At 35.1% G+C, this 20,269-nt stretch overlaps 1 protein-coding gene across 1 annotated transcript in view; it reads right to left on the bottom strand.

The window, feature by feature from the left end:
* Positions 1–18,545, bottom strand: part of LOC110455176 — a 30,447-nt gene extending 11,902 nt beyond the window's left edge. Inside the window, exons 1-2 of the mRNA XM_021505152.1 lie at positions 18,377–18,545; positions 14,665–14,806 (exon numbers count right to left, since the gene is read on the bottom strand). The gene's annotated coding sequence lies outside the window, so the exon portion shown is untranslated. The remainder of the gene's footprint in view (positions 1–14,664; positions 14,807–18,376) is intronic.
* Positions 18,546–20,269: the final 1,724 nt, after the last annotated feature.

Genomic DNA, 20,269 nt, shown 5'->3' with positions numbered 1-20,269 from the left:
GACACAAATCACGGGAATATTATCAAAAGGAAGACAATTAATCATAACAACACAAATACTAGTGTTCCTAGTTTAAAACAGAGAGTATGAGTATTATTTGAAACAAATTTTGAATTATTTAAGAAACAATTCTCAGGGACACCATCTATATGAAAATTAATTGATTGACATAACAGTCGAGATGCATTTAAAATCCTCCCCACATAGAAAGTAAAACAAACATTACAGTAAAATGTTCAAACCTGGCCTGCATGGTGTAAAGTTTCACCTTTTGGCCTTTTGTAATTTTCAGCCTCTTGGTGAATTTTGTGCATTTCTAAATATCTCCCATTCTCATCAGATGTATATGAAGTGCATAACAAATGGAAAAATAAATATATGAATGATAAACTGCCAGAATAAGATGTATAGGAAAGCAAACAAAGGGGCACAACTCTTCAAGTTCGTGAAAATCCAGCCGTGAATTTCTGCTATTTTTAGGATGCTTCTACACCAAAGTCAAATAACTTTGGCTACTTCAACTTCTGACAGGTCATTGACCCTTGATGAGACTTATTTAGCTGTCAAAACTCAGACCAAAAAATTCTGCAGTACAATTTTATGTCAATTTATGTATTAGCGGATTTAAACACTGTAAATAGAATGTATGAATGTTGAACAGAAATATTTTAACTTTAAAGCGAACACATATTTTTTTTTTATACAATCCTTTTAATCACAGGTTTAGGGAATGAAGGGTTTAAATGTTGTCTGTTGATGTTTAGTGGATCGAAGAGATACATGTATAACCTTTTTGTTAAACACAGTATTCTAAAAGATATGATTAAGCTATTAGACTCTTTTAGTTTATCAGCATCTTTTGAGGAAACTCCATGTATTGTAGCAGAAAAATGTCAAGAAATAATATGAAGTGTAGTGCAGTGGATATAGAAAGCTCAATTCCTGTTATATATTTGTAGTAAAGTTGTCAAAGAATCAGATATTTGGCAGACCTTTCTTATACATATGACTTAAAAGTGGTTGTGAGGATTTATAAAACCCAAAAAACAAACTGATTCCTATTCCTTATACAGAGACCAGTGTGGAATACCTTATACAGAGAACAGTGTGGAAATAAAGATGAACTGAAGGTATTGAAAAACACGTCAGGTAATTACCAAAGTTGACATTTGACCCCCGACTAGCATTTAAAATTGACCTTTGAACTCATTAATGTAATTGAGAATAAGATTTGCACTGCTGGTCTACATAACAAACCCAAGTATCATGACTCTAGTTTAAATGGTTCTTAGGATATTGTTGTTTAATTCTTTTTACATATTTGACCGCTGTGACCTTGAGAGTAGGTCAAGGTCATTTCAATGAGGAAATGTTAAAGCACTCCATCCAAGGTACCTACTGGCCAAATATCATGATCCTAGGTCCTACAGTTCTTCAGAAGAAGTCGTTCAAAAGAAAAAGTTGACGGACGGACGACGGACGCCGCAGTGCGGCATAAGCTCATATGGCCCTTCGGGCCAGGTGAGCTAATAATAATGGCGTTGCCCAGTAACAAGTTGCCTTGTCGACTATGTCATGATTTATGTAAAAAAAACCAAAGGAGGACAATACTGAAAGAAACATTTTCTGTATTTGGTCAGTTGGTAGAGATAATTGGCCATATTCTAACTGTAAATGATTACCAAGGGAAATTCATAGGAGTCCAGTGCTGAAATAATCTTGAAAGTTTAAAGTTTTGCTAGTAAAGTTTCTCTGCTAGGTGGCAGAGGAGGGAAATTAAATACAAGGCTAAATCCGCCAAGGTTGAATAGTACAAATTTAAATTATGAACCCTTGGCTATTGAAGATGGTGAGATAACGAGGTTTGATCGTAAAATAATATGTGTCTTCTGCAATATGCTCCAGTGAAATTACACTATAAAGTCAGCATCAGTCCTGCACTATCACAAGGAGACAAACATGAACATTCCACAGACTGCCAAAACACAAATTAAGTATGCACAAACTCACCACACGCATGCATCTAGCAAATGGGGGAGGCCGTCCTTAAATGACCATGTATAGCTGTTGATAGGATGTACATTAAACAATACTAAACCAAACCTGAAGGTTATTTTGACATACATTTAAAGATCTTATTTATTTGGATAATTTCATGGAAATGATGACTTGTAATTTTAAACCAATGATTTGTTAATGTCAGCTTGCATGCACTGTATGAATGTTATTTTAATAACATTGTACCCATATGAATCCATGTTTGTTGTGAAGTGATGCTTTATTTGAATGTAATACATTTGATGCTCTATTACCTGACGTGGAACGCATTCGTAGCCATACCGAGACAATACAATACTAAAAACGTCTCCCAATATTAACAGCTACCAAACCCGTGCTCAGGTAACAAATAAACGCTATGTTTCAAAAAAACATTTTTTTTGTACAGCAGTATTCAGAGGGCTGTTAGGTAGGGACTGTCCCAATCACCTGCCCTCTAGACTGCTTTTTAAGTTTTACTAAGTAGTTAAGTTGTTTTGGTGCCAAATTTTGTACAGCATGATATTTAGCTTCTTGCTTTTAATCCTTCCAACGCAGGTATCTTAGGCCAAAATAAAATATAGTCTTGTTTCCTGCTACCTGCCAGAATTAAAAATAGGGTAGGTAGGTAGGAAAATGATTTTTTTTTTTATTTGATTTTTTCAGGTATGGACTTCTGTGGCATAATAATGTAACATGTGACAGGTCAATAAAGTTATTTCAAGCTGATTTTTAGCCTGTTTAATTTAAGAACTTAATACACAGTGCCTAGGGTAAATCGGATTTAAGAACGAGAAAGATCATTTTAAAATTATTTTTGTCAGCAAATGTGATTGGCAAATGATAACAGAGATTATAAACTTCATTTATAAAATAAGACGCTGTACATTTACAAGGAAATTATCAGGAAAAAAGGTAAGATATTTCATCAAGAATTGCATGTGATTTGCTACAGGTTTCAGGTCGTCATTCAATATATTTACTGTCAAAGTCGGCATATAGATATATCTTGGGTGCCTCGGTAGCCATGATCGCTAATGCGCACAGTCATTGTACTACTGTGTGCAATCAAGCGTGAGCTTCAGACCACTCGCTCTCCCAAGAATTTCGTCGGTTCGATCCCCAGAGAAAAAAGAGAGTGATGTCTGATAGGGTGAGTTGTTATGGCACGGTGGTTCCCCCCCCCCCCCCCCCCCGCGTCGTAATAAAAGCTATTCAGAGCTTATGTTTGTTGTTGACAATTGTACACGACGTTAAATAAAGATTATTATTATTATTATTACATACGGTCTAGTTTATGATTAAATCATCGATAATTAGTTTGAAGAAATCAATCGGATCAAAACGTATCAATGTCAATGTTCAATTCGGCCTCACATGTAGACGACATGTGCGCCTCGGTCCGCCGATATTTACCTGTTTGCGTAGGGCACAAAGCCGTTCATTGGAAAGTTACATATGATGTTACACCGAAGTATTTCCACATCAACCATGTCAAACCCTTCAAAACCTTTATTATCATCGTAGGTGACACTGGAGAATAAATGTTTACCATCATATTCATCGCTTCAATTTACACGTCCGCCATTTTTATGATGTTTCTTTTCGATTTGAAATTCTCTCGCACACTTAGGTTATTACTAGGGTACACTGCCGGGAATATCGAAAGTAACGACAATACAACCAATCAGAAGCCTTCTACTTTACGCGTTCGGGTTTGAGGCGGCCATGTTGTTAGAGAAAGACTGGAATCGGAATTCGGTGAAGGCACCGAATTCCGGAAATTTTTCTGATTTTGTCCAAAAATGTGTTAGAGTCGGGCATGAAAAGACAGGGTCGGTCGGGTAGAAGGAAACAAGACTATAGTTTTTTTGGCCTTATGATAAAATGTGTTGTTTGCCTTTACACTGTTACAATGTTTTACCATTTATATATATAAATGTTTGTCGAAATACAAGCTCCTGAGTGCTTATGTTAACTATGAAATATATTCAACGTAAAATAAAGATTTTTATATCGTGTAGTAACATGCCACATGCTTTTATCTGATAGCTTTAAGATAAAAAAAAAAAAACACAAGCTTATAATCACTAACTTTTCCTCGACAATGCGCCTATGTATAATATTCGGCACGATGAAGGACATAAGTTAACGTATACTGTTGATACCGACATGCACAAATATATGTAAACTGTAAAACGAAAGTAGGTCTGCGCGATCGCAAACATTTAATGCTGATATTTTCGTATAAATGTCAGTTAGTACTTGATGTGATAGCAATGGATTGAACGAGTGTTAACTTGTGTTGTATTCTAGCACATCAGTGTCTCAATACATACGGTATTGATCTGTTAATGTTCGATAATCGTCTGTTTTTTATTACCGTCCTGATTTTGTTGTTAACTATTTCTGGGTCACGTTCTCGTATCACGTACGCTTCCGGTTACGTCAAATTTGTCAATACCTGATGTCACAAAACCTGATATTTATTAAAGATAGTTTAAAGAATAAACGAGTTATCAAAAAAACAATCTCAACACATTATAAATATTATTTTTTTGAATGTTTGCGAAGCAGACGACGTTTGATCATAATCTCGAAACTAGAACATTTTTTCCCAAAGAATGTGTTTTAACATTTGAAAGAAAAAGCTTTGAAGAGGAAAAAAACAATTTGTTCTTTTATGAATTAATGAAAATGATACAGAAAAGAAATGTAGTAAACAATTGATATTAAATTTATCAAAAACATCATCCTTAGATAGTATGTTCTGGGCTTGATCGTTTAGAAGCTTTGCAATACTTCAAACTCTTTCAAACGCGCTTCAGCTCGAGATTAGGTCCTGTTTACAAAATGGCGACTGGAAATAGCAAGGCGGATTCGATCGGAACTTCAATTGTGTATATTTCGGCAAGTAAACATTGTTCAAAAAGCCCGTGTGGTCAGATCATCTAATTTAGTCAACATGTACTCAGATCAGTCGTTGTTTTGTCGCTACGGTCATTGACATAAAAATTATTATTATTATATAAACTAATTGTAATTATTCTGCACAAATCTTGTATCAGTATTTTCTCCTAAATGGCAGCAGGTATATCCTTGATATTTTGACATGTTGTAGGTCATGGTCTGGGGATGCCATTGAAGTATTTTCAACTTCATCAAAAATTCAATATGGCCGACATGACCTATAAAGTCATTGTTTTACCTTTTTTAAAACAGCCATATCTCCTTAAATATAAATGGTACTATGCTTTTGTTACAAGAGGCCTTCCAAATGAGAGTCAAGGGCAAGGGAATATGCCAGACCCCAAGGCCAATCCTTGTAGCATATCTGAATTAGATTTTTCATGCCCAGCAATGTAATGTATGGTTATGGGGTGGGGATCTCAACTGTTTCCAAGGTGCGACTCAGAAACTAGGTCCCTAGGGTTGTGGCCAAACCCCATGATCAATTCTAATATCATTACTGCATTCGTCTCTTTTTGCCCAGCTTTTGTATGTATAGTTTTGGGGTGAGGATCTCAACCGTTTCAAAGTTATGATCCAAGGATTAAGTCTGCAGGGTAGGGCAGACCCTGGGGTCAATTCTAATATCATGACTGCATTCGTCTCTTTATGCCTAACAACTGTATATAAAGTATGGGTGGGGATCTTAACCATTTCGAAGTTATGACCAAGGAGTTAAGTCTCCAAGGGTGGGGCAGACCCAAAGGCCATCCTGGAAGCATTTGTGCATTCCTTTCTTTATACTCGGCAATTGTGTATATGGTTATAGGGTGGGTATCTCAACTGTTTCCAAGCTATGACTAAGAAACTATGTCCCTAGGGGTTTGGTCAGACCCCAGGGTCTATTCTAATATCATGACCATATTCGTCTCTTTATGTATATATAGTTTTGAGGTGGGGATCTCAACCGTTTCAAAGTTATGACCGTGGGACTATGTCTCATAGGGTGGGGCCGGACCTAGGGCCATCCTGGAAGCAAATGTGCATTCTTCTCTTGATACTCAGCAATTGTTTATATGGTTATACGGTGGGGATCTCAACCATTTCCAAGTAATACACCTTTTTTGGCCCCACCCCTTAGCCCAGGGGGTCAGCCCCACCATTTGTATAATTTTGAATCTCCACCACCTAGCGATGCTTTCAGTCAAATATGGTTGATATTCATCACTTAGTTCCAGAGAAGAAGTCGCTTAAAGCAGTATAGCTAAATAACCCTTTTTGACCCAGCCCCTCAATAGCCTACAATTCCTTTTTTCTACCTGACCTGTTCTGAAACACATTACGGTCAACAGCTACACGTACGTTTGGTCTGGATTGTATTAATTAAGACCAATACCAGGATTTCAAAAGATTTTGGTACATTGTTCATTTTTTAGTTTAGGATCAAAATATTGTGACCATCTGTGTGTTCATTTGGACCGCTTGTGCATGTTGCTAAAATTAGCACACGGACGTTACTCTGAAAAGAGCTTGTATTTTATTGTGTTAAGGTTATTTATTCTGGTACTATTTTGTTACTTCTTAGTAGAAAGTGGTGATCGTTAGTATGGCCCATGATTCATGAGTTTGGAAGAGAGGGGGGGAGAAGGGATTGCATCACTCGCCTTGTATTAATCTAACACATGTAATCTTAAAAGTGGTCTTAATACAGCTACAGGCAGAATATCAATGCTTGAATCATAAGAACCCATGAAAGTGGATAAAGGTAATTCCTTTGAACAAACTTGATAGTCCTTCATCCCAGCATGCTACAGGACCATTATCTGTACCCTGGGCCTTTTGGTTATTGAGAAAAAGAGTAGTTTTTAAAAGATTTTAAGACATTTGAACCATGTGACCTTGAAAGTGGGTCAAGGTCACTCATTTGAACAAACTTAGTATCCCTTCATCCCTGCATGCTACAGGCCCAATGTCTGTACCCTGGGCCTTTTGGTTATTGAGAAGAAGTCGTTTGAAGATATTAGGACGTTTGACTCCTGTGACCTTGAAAGTGGATCAAGGTAATTTATTTGAACAAACTTGGCAGTCCTTTATCCCATCTTCCTTCGGGCCCAATATCAGTACCCTTGGCCTTTCCGTTATTGAGAAGAAGTTGTTTAAAGTAAATTATTGACGCCGGACAACGGACGCCGCACCACGGCATAAGCTCACTTGACCCTTCGGGCCAGGTGAGCTCAAAAGTTGACGAAGGACGACGAACGACGAACGACGGACAGACGACGGACGACGGCGGGCGACGCACCATGCCAAAAATGTGGTATAACAGGTAGAAAGCACCGGGTCACGACTGAAGGCCATTTCTCTACATTTAGTTCAGTCAAAGCTGGCATACCACAAGGGTCAGTTCTGGGACCATTTTTATTTTTAATTTACATCAATGATATTTCAAATAATATAAATAATTACATAAAACTTTTCGCTGATGATACATCACTATTTAATATTATTGATGATAACAACAAGTTTGTTACTGCTGATCTTTTAAATGAAGACTCGGAAAATATCAATATGTGGGCCCAAAGATGGGATGAAAAATGTAATCCTTTAAAAACTAAATTAGTTATATTTACAAGAAAGATAAATAGTATACACCCGCCACTTCAGTTTGCCGACACAGAAACTACTACTTCTGACTCGCATAAACACCTAGGAGTCTCACTAGCTTCAGATGGTACCTGAAGCAAGCATATTCAAAATATATATGAGAAAGCCTTAAAGAGATAATTGTTTTTAAATACCTAAAACATAAAATTGATAGAAAATCTCTTACTACAATTTGTATTGCTTTTATCAGACCGTTACATGAATATGCTGATGTTATCTGGGATAACTGCTCACAACAAGCTAAAAACCTTCTTGAATCTATACAAATTGAGGCTGCAAGAATATTAACAGGTCTATGGAAGAGAACATCTCATGAAAAGTTATACAATCAGCTTGGGTTTGGAAAAACTTGGAAATAGACGAATACAAGAGACTTAATGGACCTGAATCGCTCACCTGGTATTAGTCTCACACTTGCAATCTTAAAAGTGGACTAAAATACAGTTACATGCAGAATATCAGTGTTTAATTCATAAGAACCTATCAAAAAAGTTAAACATATGACCCCCTGTGATCTTTAACATTAAGTTGAACATAGCTGATAGTCTTCCAACCCAGCATGCTTCTGCCAAATCATCATTACTCTGGAACTTTTTGTTATGCAGAACAAGTCATTTAAAGATTTAAATATATATTGACCACTGTGACCTTGAAAATGGGTGAATTATGTCATTCGTTTAAACATACTTGGTAACCCTTTATCCCTGTATGCTACTGGCCAAATGTCATCATCATAGCACTTTTAATTATTCACAAGAAGTTGTTTAAAGGTTTTAAACATATTTGTCCCCTGTGACCTTGAATATGAGTCAAGGTCATTCATTTGAACAAACCTATTAGCCCTTCAGACCAGCATGGTACTGGCCAAATATCATTATCCTAGGCCTCCTAGTTATTCAGAAAATGTTATTAAAATGTTTTTAACATATTTGACCCCTGTGACCTTGAATATAAGTCAAGGTCATTCATTTGAACAAACTTGGTAGGCCTTTATCCCAGCATGTTATTGGCCAAATATCATCACCTTAGGCCTCTTGTTTATTCAGAAGAAGTTTTTAAATGTTTCAACCATATTTTACCTTTGTGACCATGAATATAAGTCAAGGTCATTCATTCGAACAAACTAACTAGCCCTTCATCCAAGCATGTTACTGGTTAAAATATCATCACCCTAGGCCTCCTGGTTATTCAGGAGAAGTTGTTTAAATTTGTTAAGCATATTTGACCCCTGTGACCTTGAAAATTGATGAAGGTCATTTATTTGAACAAACTTGGTAGCCCTTCATCCCAGCATGCTTCTGGCCAAATATCATCATCCTAGGCCTTTTAGTTATTGAGAAGAAGTTGTTTAAATTAAAAAGTTGAAGATGGACGACGGACGACGGACGGACGAAGGACGCCGCACCATGGCATAAGCTCACTTGCCCTTCGGACAGGTGAGCTAAAAACATAAATATATACTTATTTATATTGCATAGCAACAGCCCTTCTTATCTGTATGACATTATTAATCCAAATGTTATTGATGAGCAAAGATACCCATTGAGAACACTCAGATCATTCAATCCGCCAATATGCCACAGCGAAAATTACTTCAACAGTTTTTTTCCTTACATGTTCCGTGAATTTAATGACTTAAGTAATGAAATTATAAATGCACCTTCCCTTAAGGATGTACACCTCTTAGAAGTCAAATATTTCCTGTATTAAACTTTTTTTCTTATATGAATTTTTGGAAAAAGGAGTTTATGGCATAGTGGAAAATGCAAAAAACTATATGTCGGTGTGTTCGTTTTTGTGCTATGGTCGGTCAAAGATACCAATTTAACACAACATGTGATTTTAGGTGATTTTTTGGGTTTGACCATTTTCAGAACAAATTCATACAATTTCTTCCAATTGTGTTATCAGATATGTATGAATGTTTGTAGAATTGATGAAAATATTATTTTCTTTTAAATTGTGGAAGTAACATTTCTTAATCTTATTCTTTTAACTCAGAAAGCCGATTTTAGTTACCCCTACCCCCTATTTTTTAATGAAAATATACTCATTTTTTACCATTTTTTGCAGATTAAACGCTTGATAAAAAAAGTTCTGCTATTAAACTTTTTTTAATATTTAATGAATTAAAAGAAAATGTGTTTCTCTTTCTAAAACATCCACAAAAATGGGGGGTCGGTGTGCTTCTTTTTGTCCCATTATCATTTGAGTTATTTTTTACCTTTTTTCGGGGTCAAAAATCAAAAGTGCTTTAGTTACACTAAACATGTAAAAAAAATATCAATAATGTATAATTTTCGAGTTTGTTGCATATTATTTTTATCATATTAAACATTATAAAGTTGTACAGCCAAATTGAACCTGCTATAATTAAAAATGGCGACACAATGACAACTTAAGTGATCAATCTAGTGTCAAAAAGGTGATTTTTTGGCCATTTTTGAAGCCCAAGAAATACACATTAATACACATTTTCAAAATGGCCGCCGAATTGGTATTTTTTTTTTAAATTCTTGTAAAAAAAGTTCTTCAAACAACATACATCTAGTTTTTTGACATATTTTTTAGATGCGTGTTTGCTAGTGGACTTGATCATAATTTGTTAAATATTACAAAAACCCGTTACACCAGATCAAAACGAGACTTGAACGTGATTGAAACCTCAGAAGAGTACATCCTTAAAATATCTAAAAGGCTGATATCTATGGATATAAATAACAATGATACTAATTCTGCATTCTTTAAAAACTATGGTTATAGACATGATAATGCAAGAGGCCCAGAGGGCCTGTATCGCTCACCTGGATATCTTAGCAATCATGGCAAAATATTCTCCTTATAAGATCCAAGGGAATGGGCCAGACCCTAAGACCAAACCTTGTATCATGTTCATGCCCAGCAATTTTATGTAAGGTCATGGGGTGGGGATCTCAACTGTTTCCAAGCTGTGACTACAAAATTAGGTCCCTAATGTTGTGGCCAGACCCCGGGGTTAATTCTAATATCATGACAGCATTTGTCTCTTTATGCCGAGCATTTGTATACATAGTTTTCGGGTGGGGGATCTCAACCGTTTCAAAGTTATGACCCAGGGGTTAAGTTTGCAAGGGTGGAGCAGATCCCTGGGTCAATTACAATATCATGACAGCATTTGTCTCTTTATGCCAAACAATTTTATATATAGTTCTGGGGTGGGGATTACAACAGTTTCAAAGTTATGACCCTGGGATTAAATCAACCAAGGTGGAGCCAGACACCGGGGCCATCCTAGAAGCATATGTGCATTCTTCTCTTTATACTCAGCAACTATATGTATGGTTATAGGGTGGGGATCTCAACCATTTCCAAGTAATAAACTATTTTTGGCCCCAACTCCTTAGACGGGGTCACCCCTCCACTCTTTGTACAATTTTGAATCCCCACTTCCCATGAATGCTTTCGACCAAATATGATTTATATCCAGTGCATAGTTCTACAGAAGAAGTCGTGTATAGCAATAAAGTCAAATTGTCACCTTTTGACCCCACCCCTCAACCCCCTAGGGGGTCAGCCACACCATTTGTACAATCTTGATTCCCCGCTACCTAGGGATGCTTCCAGTCAAATATGGTTGCTATCCATCTCTTAGTTCCAGAGAAGAAGTCGCTAAAAGCAATATAGCCAAATTGCCCTCTTTTCGCCTCGCCCCTCAGCCCCATGGGGGTCAGCCCAACCATTTGTACACTGTTGAATTTACACTACTTAGGGATGCTTCCAGTCAAATTTAGTCATTTTCCAATCAGTGGTTTAGAAGAAGAAATGGTTTGAAGAAATTGTTGACGTACGGACGACGGACGGACGACACGGTACTTTGGACCAGGTGATCTAATAATACTGTGCCAATTAAGAAATGACCTATATAAGGATCATTTAAAAGATTCCCCAACTTGTAGATGTGGATATGGATTTGGAACATCATATCATTTCTCTATATGCCCAGCTTACAACGCGCAGAGAGAAATACTCAGAGAATCACTTCATTATCAATATCACTTTAATATCAATATATTATCAAATGGGTCAAATGAGTTTGCAGATGATATAAATAAAAATATCCTTGATAATGTAACAAAATTCATTAAAAACACAAAACGTCTGACATGATTACTTAATTAATAATAGTGAAATGCCTTGTATACACACATTATCAATAATTACAATTATATTGAAAATAATAATTGTATAATTATATTTGTTCGTATCACTGTGGTATATGTATGCAAACATATACATACATATAGGAGCATGTACATAGGTATAAATGAATAGCATGATCCACTGGTGATGCAGTGTTTCATTCATATGTATATATCCACACTAGACCACAGTTGTATCACAACTCTAGTAACTTCATCCCTGCAAGGACTTCGACATTACCACATTTAATCTGTATGTATAAAAATACCTCGAAAGTGCTCAAGCTTCAAATATCTGTGGTCAAGGTCAAGGTCACTGCCACTATTTATTGGCCTACACTACATGTATATATTGTCACCAATCTAGAGAGTTAATCCCTACATAGAATTTGACCTTTTCATAAGGTCAAGGTCAAGGTCGTCATCAATACTTATAGAAAGTCAAGTATGACAACAGGTTACCAACAATATATTACAAGTGTTATATACATACGCACCACAAGTGAGAGGATTTGTACTATATGGTATATACCTTGCTGTCAGAGTAATATTTTTCAACTAATTAACCTCATATGGGACTACTCATGCGTATATGCCGATAAGGTACATGTACATGTGCATACACATGTAATGACCAATAATAATGAAGTTGTATTTCAATAATTGTAGATGTCAATTGGTATGTTAACATGCACTGGTATTGAATATGATAATGTATAATGCGGAACAGTGCACCTTGATGAACACTGATGACTTGTGAGAAGCATAGTTAATTGATATACTTATAAAACCTCATTTCCCTTATATTGTTTGGATTTCGTTTAGCGTAAACATTGAAAAAATAACATACACTTTTTACATGGGAGCTATGTGTGCAATCAATTCCTGAGTGGAAGACTATAGGTTGAAGAACCTATGGACTTTACAGTCTGGGGTTGATTCGGCACTCATCCCTCAGCTGAATTTGTATATATCAGCATGTATCAAACTGTTATATCATTGCAAAATTTTAAATCAAATTACAAAAAAAGTATAATAAGTCAAATGTCAAAATATATGATAAACTTAATCTTACTGTAAATGTATATTACTTAATTTATATTTCTACCGGATATTATTTGAATAAAATGCATTGTAATATGGAAAGAACTTAATATAGGCTTTAACACTGATGTTCAATCCAATTGATCATGATTATAAATAAAATTTGTTGAAATTGAAACAAAATAACACAACGCACCAAAATGACCGTGCGCACATCGTGAATACATCGTGCGCTTTTAGTGCGCATAACTGTCAAATATAATAATGTATCGTACCATTGTGCGATAAAATGCGCAGATGTGTTCGATATGGTAAGTTAACGGGGGTAGAAACTGGAAGGCTCGAGTAAAATAAGGTATATAGTATACGTATTATTTAATATCCAATTGGTATATTTTTCACTCTTTGTAATTTTAAATGCATGCTACACGTTATGACAAAGACTGTAAAACTGTCAACAATGGGTTTGTACTTTCTTTCGGGTACCGTACTACATGTAGTACACGTACGTAATCAATTGTATGGAGTTGATCGTCGATTGGAGTTCATCAATGATTTGAATGGTATTAAAACACAATTCGACCTTACCTGCGCTAATTGTGTCTGTTACGCTTCTTATGGACACCTACTTTTACACCTACTTCACAATTGAATAGCGATACAAAAAATGTAACCGTTACCTGGTAATTGGCAGGTAAATGGTAACAGGTAAGACTGCTTTGTTTATATTCTATCTTCGTGTAAAGTTCGTGTGTATGACCATATCTATAGCCACGCGTCGATTCAGGTCGTTTCAAAACAATTTTGGTACGTGATGTGTCCATCAAAATTGTTGCTAGGTAAATAGATAGCCATGTAAATCTGGCTGATGTATGGGAACATACTCAAATCAGGAAAGATGTAAGTTTGAATACGAAATCAATTTATTCACAGACCATTCCTTAATATATACCAACCACGACATGTGTCGCACAGTTATGCGCATGCTATTGTTGAATAGTTGTGCATGGTACAACACCGTGCCCACACCATGCGCAGACAGCACATCACGTAACGTTGTGAAATCCCACAACTATATCTACATACTAATTATCTTCCGAAAAGACCAATGTTTGCTGAATTAGTTTTGTCTACCACTGGTAAAAATACTTTCCAAAATATTACCGTTATCAATTTTAAAGTCAGTGTTATAAGGATCAACAATTGTTCGAACCAGAAACAACGTTACTGCCAGCATTGTAATTACCTGAGTAATGATCTAGATGTAATTAACAGCCCCCACTACATACAAGTTTTTAACATATAACAAAAAAGATGATACGTTTTTGCAAATCATGAAAATATAACACATTTCAAGGCTATCAGATTCTGGCTATCAGATAAAAATACTAATCATGATTCATTAAATTTAGATAATGGGAAAGCTCTTTTAACATGTGGTTTTATTTTACGTTTCCAACTTTCTTGTTTACTATACCATTCCTTCCCTACAAATGTAGCTTCACATACAAGTTACCATACCTGTACGACTCCCTAGGGTCTGTTTAATATAGGAACTCTAGATCGAATGATTGTCTAGTTGTTTTACCATATTTTCAAAAGACTAACAGCGAAAACAGACACAACGTCAGTTTTCATTTAATTCTAACTCGGTATTAACGTATTTTCTCTGTTAAACTACTCCTGATCAACATATTTTGTGACTGCCAACATTATGACATGACGTGTGATGCCTATACACACTGTAAAATCCAACAATAAGAAAATAAATAATTATTATAGTTTAACAAACCTTATATTTACGCTTCGTCCACAAGTAATGGATGTAGGTGGGGTTTTTTAAACCCGTAAGCGGGTGACCAGTAAACACTTTCTCCTTTTCCGGCGCTTCCCCATGCCTGAAAGCATTCAGGGAAATTGAGGCCTCAAACGATCTACAAAAAAAATCATTTAGCTCTTACATTATCAACATTAATAACATTTTACCAACGAAAAACCAGGAAGTATCAAATGGAAAAAATGTGTCTTCACTGCAGTTAAGATATACGAAATGTTTTAATTTCCCATGTGAAGATATCACTTGACGTAATGTCCAATCAGAACGTTACTTTCTATTCACTACGTAGGTTTTCACATTCAAGTTCAGATGAAGCGACGGTAGAATTAATAACATTAATTATAGTATGTACATATCTACTGAATTATTGTAATACCTGTATGGACATCTTAACAGATAATAATATTCAGAAGAAGTCGTGAACACTTTTTAAACATATTTGACCCCTGTGACCTTGAATATAAGTCAAGGTCGTTTATTTTAACAAACTTAGTAGCCCTTCATATTACTGGCCAAATACCATCACTATGGGCCTCATTGTTGTTCAGGGATGCAGCTTAAAGGTTTTAAACTTATTTGGCCCCTGTGACCCTGTATATAATTTAATGTCATTTATTTAAACAAACCTCTGTAGCCCATCATCCTTGCATGCTACTTGCCAGATATCATCACCCTAGGCCTTTTGGTTATTTAGAAGAAGTTGTTTAAAAACGGAAACAATTTAACAATGTGTCCAAGGGATTGACGTCAAAGTATTACATTTTCATTGTATTGAAATGGTCACTCAATAACTGAGCCACAAATGAAAATAGATAATTTCCTTACAGGATGTACAGTTTTATCAAAATTGAATGTCAAACGAACTTCGGAAATGTTGAAGTAAATAAGTATAGATACAACGTGACAGATATATGGCACGCCACTTCATGCTGAGCCTACAGTACACACTATGTATATCGACACAATATTTTAATCGAACAATAGCCGTCTATGTCTAAATCCAACCCGCTTTTATACACAAAGCCTATCGTTATGTACAGCGTTACACACACGTGTGTTTACTCAGGCGATTTCGCAACAGCCACACTACTACGATCGCTTCTAACGTCACTGTTTTTGTGTGGTTGCTTCGTCAGGACGAAAATCTTATCGTACAAAATATCACGCCACTCCAAGTCCTTAATCTTGCAGTTCTATTATGTGTCAAAGAATTATCGGGAAACATCGAGAGTATTCCAAACACCATTACTTTTCCAGACACTATGAAATTATGAATATAAATTAATTTAGAGTAAAATCAAAAGTGACTATAGATTCGATTTCAAAATTGAACTGCCTGACTTTTGCAAACATAATCCCAGATAATAATCAAAGTTTATGCGCTAGATAACAATATAGGATTAACTCGAAGATCATGTTTGTGAGTTCCTATAATATTTGTTCACATGTTAATGTATTAAGTATATGAGTTATTTGAATTAAGTCTAACATTATGTATGTCCCATTCATTTGGTGTTTTTGCACAATTAGATATGTACACTTACGTAAATATATACATGTTCAAACTGTGCTTAGTAAAATATATGTTATTGTTTAACAGGAGAAACAAGGAAAATAACTATTAGTTTATTAAATATATATTATATTGTATTCTATAAAAGTGATATTTACACTGAATACAAACTACAATGCGAACGGAGACGGATAACGGAGAAACATTTTGTCTAAAGCATGAACAAAAAGAACTGTTATATACCTAGAGGAGCAATAATATGTTAAAATATCTAAAATGTTTAAAAAGAACATCAGAAAAGATAACGTAGATATCGTAGGTTGATCAAATGTATAGATATAACCATTATCCCCCCAAATAGATGCATTGATCTTTATAAGTTTTGTTATTTCTGATAGCAGAGTCTTTTACGTATCCATACTCTTTAGTATTGAAACTGAACCTTTCCAACATTACATAACATTTACTTTGGTAAAGCTAAGATACACGCATTTTTATCTTTAGTCTTTATATCTATCTAGTAACAAAAAATAAGCGGTTCCTTTGAATAGACTTGTCCCTATTTTAAGGGTCAAATTGTTATTATGAAATGTGTATTTGGAGATTAATTCTAAAACTATGTATAAAGCGGAGTCTGAAGTAGCCCGTTATGGACCCAGACATTGACTTTATATTTAAAACACAGTAACAAGGTGTAGTGACCTTTCTGTGTATAGACGGAAAATTTCACGACTGCTTGTCAAGTTTAAACGCCCGTATTGCGAGCGTCTACAAGGACAAGGCATTAATGCTTCTTGTAAATTACCCGGAAGCTAATATCAAGTCTGGAACAACAGCCCAAGACAAATCGAATTACGATAATGATTTATATTTCCATTTTTTGGGAGATGCTTTTTTTCCTGTATTTTAGGAAGTTCATATATTCCTTGTATCCTGGAAATTCACATTTTCTCTATTATTAAAAGTTATAAAAAAGTAATTGTTTTCGGGAGTTCATAACTTCCCTATCTTTTAGAGAGTGGATTTGATGGGGTGGGGGGTGGGAGGGGGGGGACCCACTTGTCTAATACAACTTTGTATTTGTCAAGGACATTTGTTATTCTTACCCATGTTGCGTCCCCATTTTGTTAAAGATGCAAACCTTTGGAACTAGCTCCATAGGTTTTCCACTGAGGTGACATTTTTTTCGTTATTGTGAATTGGGGAAATGGCAAAATCCATGTCTGTGTCTATTTTTATTTGTCTTATCATACTTACATGTATGAAGGATTTTTAACAAGTGGAAAAAAGACTTTTTGTAATGTAATGTTGCTCTTACGTAATAATATCAGCCTTCACACAATGTTACCGTATACTTTATATACGCTTAACGCTTTCTTGTCGACACCAGTCATAACCCGTAATAGTTACACCATATGCAAACATTTTTGACTTACGCAAGTGTGAAGTAATGACAAAAGCCTTCACAAGGTTAAACCGTAAACTTAATATACAATAAACAACCTTATCGACACCAGTTATTTAGATGAAATGCTGTTATAGTAGTAATACACACCTGCAGACCTGTTTCAAACACTATAGAGCTCTATTGACATTTTACTTCCTACATGTATATACTTGAACGTAAAATTATTCTTTTTTTCCCGGGAATCAACATATTACCCTCATTGCTATTAATAAAAGCAGCAAAGATTCTATATCAAATGTATGTCCCAGTGTTTATAATGATGTAAAAAGGACCTTTCTAATATTTACCAGGAATTAAAGTAGAAACCTCCCCTTCGCATTACTCATTTCCAGAATTGAACCCCGATTCATTTGAATATGACCCCAACATACGGTATGTACACATATACAACTTAACATGTAGCATTTTACGCGTTTTTTGTATCTTTGTCCCATTTGGAAGATTCATCAGAATGAGGTATAGATAAGGAGCTACATATTAGAGAAAATGCTAGTTCTTTCATACCAGTATTAAGGGAGTTGACGACGCCTACATATACTGTTTAAAAATGAGGTCTGCAGGCGGGACTTACTTTTCAGCAGTAGCATTATATATCTCATAAGTTTTTCTTTACGTACACACTTCAAAATTAAAAAAAAAACAAGTGATCTGATATGTCATTTCAATTGATTAGAACAGATACGTACCTTGACTAAAGACAAACACCCGTCTTTTTGAGGTCTGCTCTGTCCTGTAATGTCTATGTTTCGTTACGTGTACCTAATTATGTTCCTGGTTGTTTTTCTACGAATCCTTGGCATGCTCCACATTGCTATTATTAGTAACAGTTTACGCCGTTGTCCCATATTATGACTCATCTCCTATGGTCACATAGCTGATTGGATAACATTATTAGTATCCCACTTTTTAATCCACTTAAAGGGAGATAAACCGTACAATAAGTGATATCAGTAACACTGACATTATTCAGTATTCAGTATCATGATAATTACGTAAAGTTCATAAATTCATATTTGATGTCATATTATTTAGTATTTATTAAATAAGATATAAAAAATTGATATTGTTTACTGTCCTAGCAACAACAAACAACTGCTGTTTTGTTTTTTTATTGTTTTATTTTAAAGTTCCCCAAGCAGAAAACACAAAAAAAATCCCCGATTCTGCCTTGAGTAGGCGGATGCATGTTGGGCTATAATATGAAAAAAGGAAGGCTGTTTTTTCCTTTAATTTGGACATGGGAACAAATATTTGTTACTAATTTTCGGGTAATTATTTTAATTAGTCTAGTAACAAATAACAAAGTTATATTACTTTTACTCTTAACTGACCTTTCAGAGAGCGAGGATTATTGTATACATGTCCCTGCCTCTAGGACGGAGATGGATTGTCTGTTTATGAGAGATCATATGTTTATATGATATGTTATTAGCATAATTTTCTTGATTTCGTGATTAATAAATTATGTTTAATTATGAAAAATAACGGGTTTTCGTTAATAAAATCATGAATATTCTGTAAATATTCGGGTATGACTATCTGTATTAGAGATTTTAATACACACAACATTGTTGATATAGGTAGCCCAGTCAGGTAATATTCCGAATGTTGCAAAGGTAGTCTAAAGCCTTATTTTAGGTTCTGTACAGCTCTGACGTCTCGCACGATCTCGAGTATAACATGATATGGGTTTGTGTTTACTACCTTGACACAATAAGACCCGTGACCCGCCAGTTGTATATCAATTTCCATAGCTGACAACAAAACAGTGTCAAGAGAGGTAAGTATTACATTCTTAGTCAAAATGATCCAATTTTGATTAATATAGACTGTCTTGTATTTGTAAAGCTGAAATCATACTTTGTTTTATCGATTACCAAATAATCTACAAATTCCTCGACCTTAAAGTAGGACAGATATCAAATTAAAAGCTGTACGAAAACATACGATCGAAAATATTCTTTGAATTTCGAAAATCAAAAATCTCAATGCGTTGCAAATTGACGGCTATGCGACCTTCCTTGCAAACTGTCTTATCCGTCATTCTGGTAGCAAATCAAAATGATATTATATATGGTTGGTTGTTTCTGATGACAAATGAGAAAACCTTACAACAACACATTTAAGTACTATACTATTAGACCAGAGCTTATCTGTGCCATCACTTTACTTTGAACATTCCAGATATAAAACAACTTTAACTATTCAACTGCCCTAACATATGTCATATCTGGCGACGTTTATATCCGGTTCTATTTATTCTTATCTTGTGCCATACAATACCATTTCGTACTATGCATATCGTCATATAGTACAATCAGTAACGAAAGTATGGATATTTTCTTTCAGATAATCAATATATCATAAATACTAAACCATGAGATATTAATGAGCCAATGAGCAAATTAAGATTGTGAACTGTATACAATTTAATGTTCTCTATCGGTAATCAATGATTGTTGAAATAATACTGCACTGTTCTATCCTATTGCGTATTTAACACTTTATATGCATAAAGGATACGTTTTTGTTCAGTTTACTTGATATTACCACCGCTTTTAAGATCCTTTTGTTTTCAT

The sequence above is a fragment of the Mizuhopecten yessoensis genome, unplaced genomic scaffold (genome assembly GCF_002113885.1).
Source record: "Mizuhopecten yessoensis strain PY_sf001 unplaced genomic scaffold, ASM211388v2 scaffold8149, whole genome shotgun sequence".
In the NCBI taxonomy this organism is placed as follows: Eukaryota; Metazoa; Mollusca; class Bivalvia; order Pectinida; family Pectinidae; genus Mizuhopecten; species Mizuhopecten yessoensis.
Note: the sequence above shows the minus strand (reverse complement) of the source record. Positions and strands in the feature narration are given on the sequence as shown.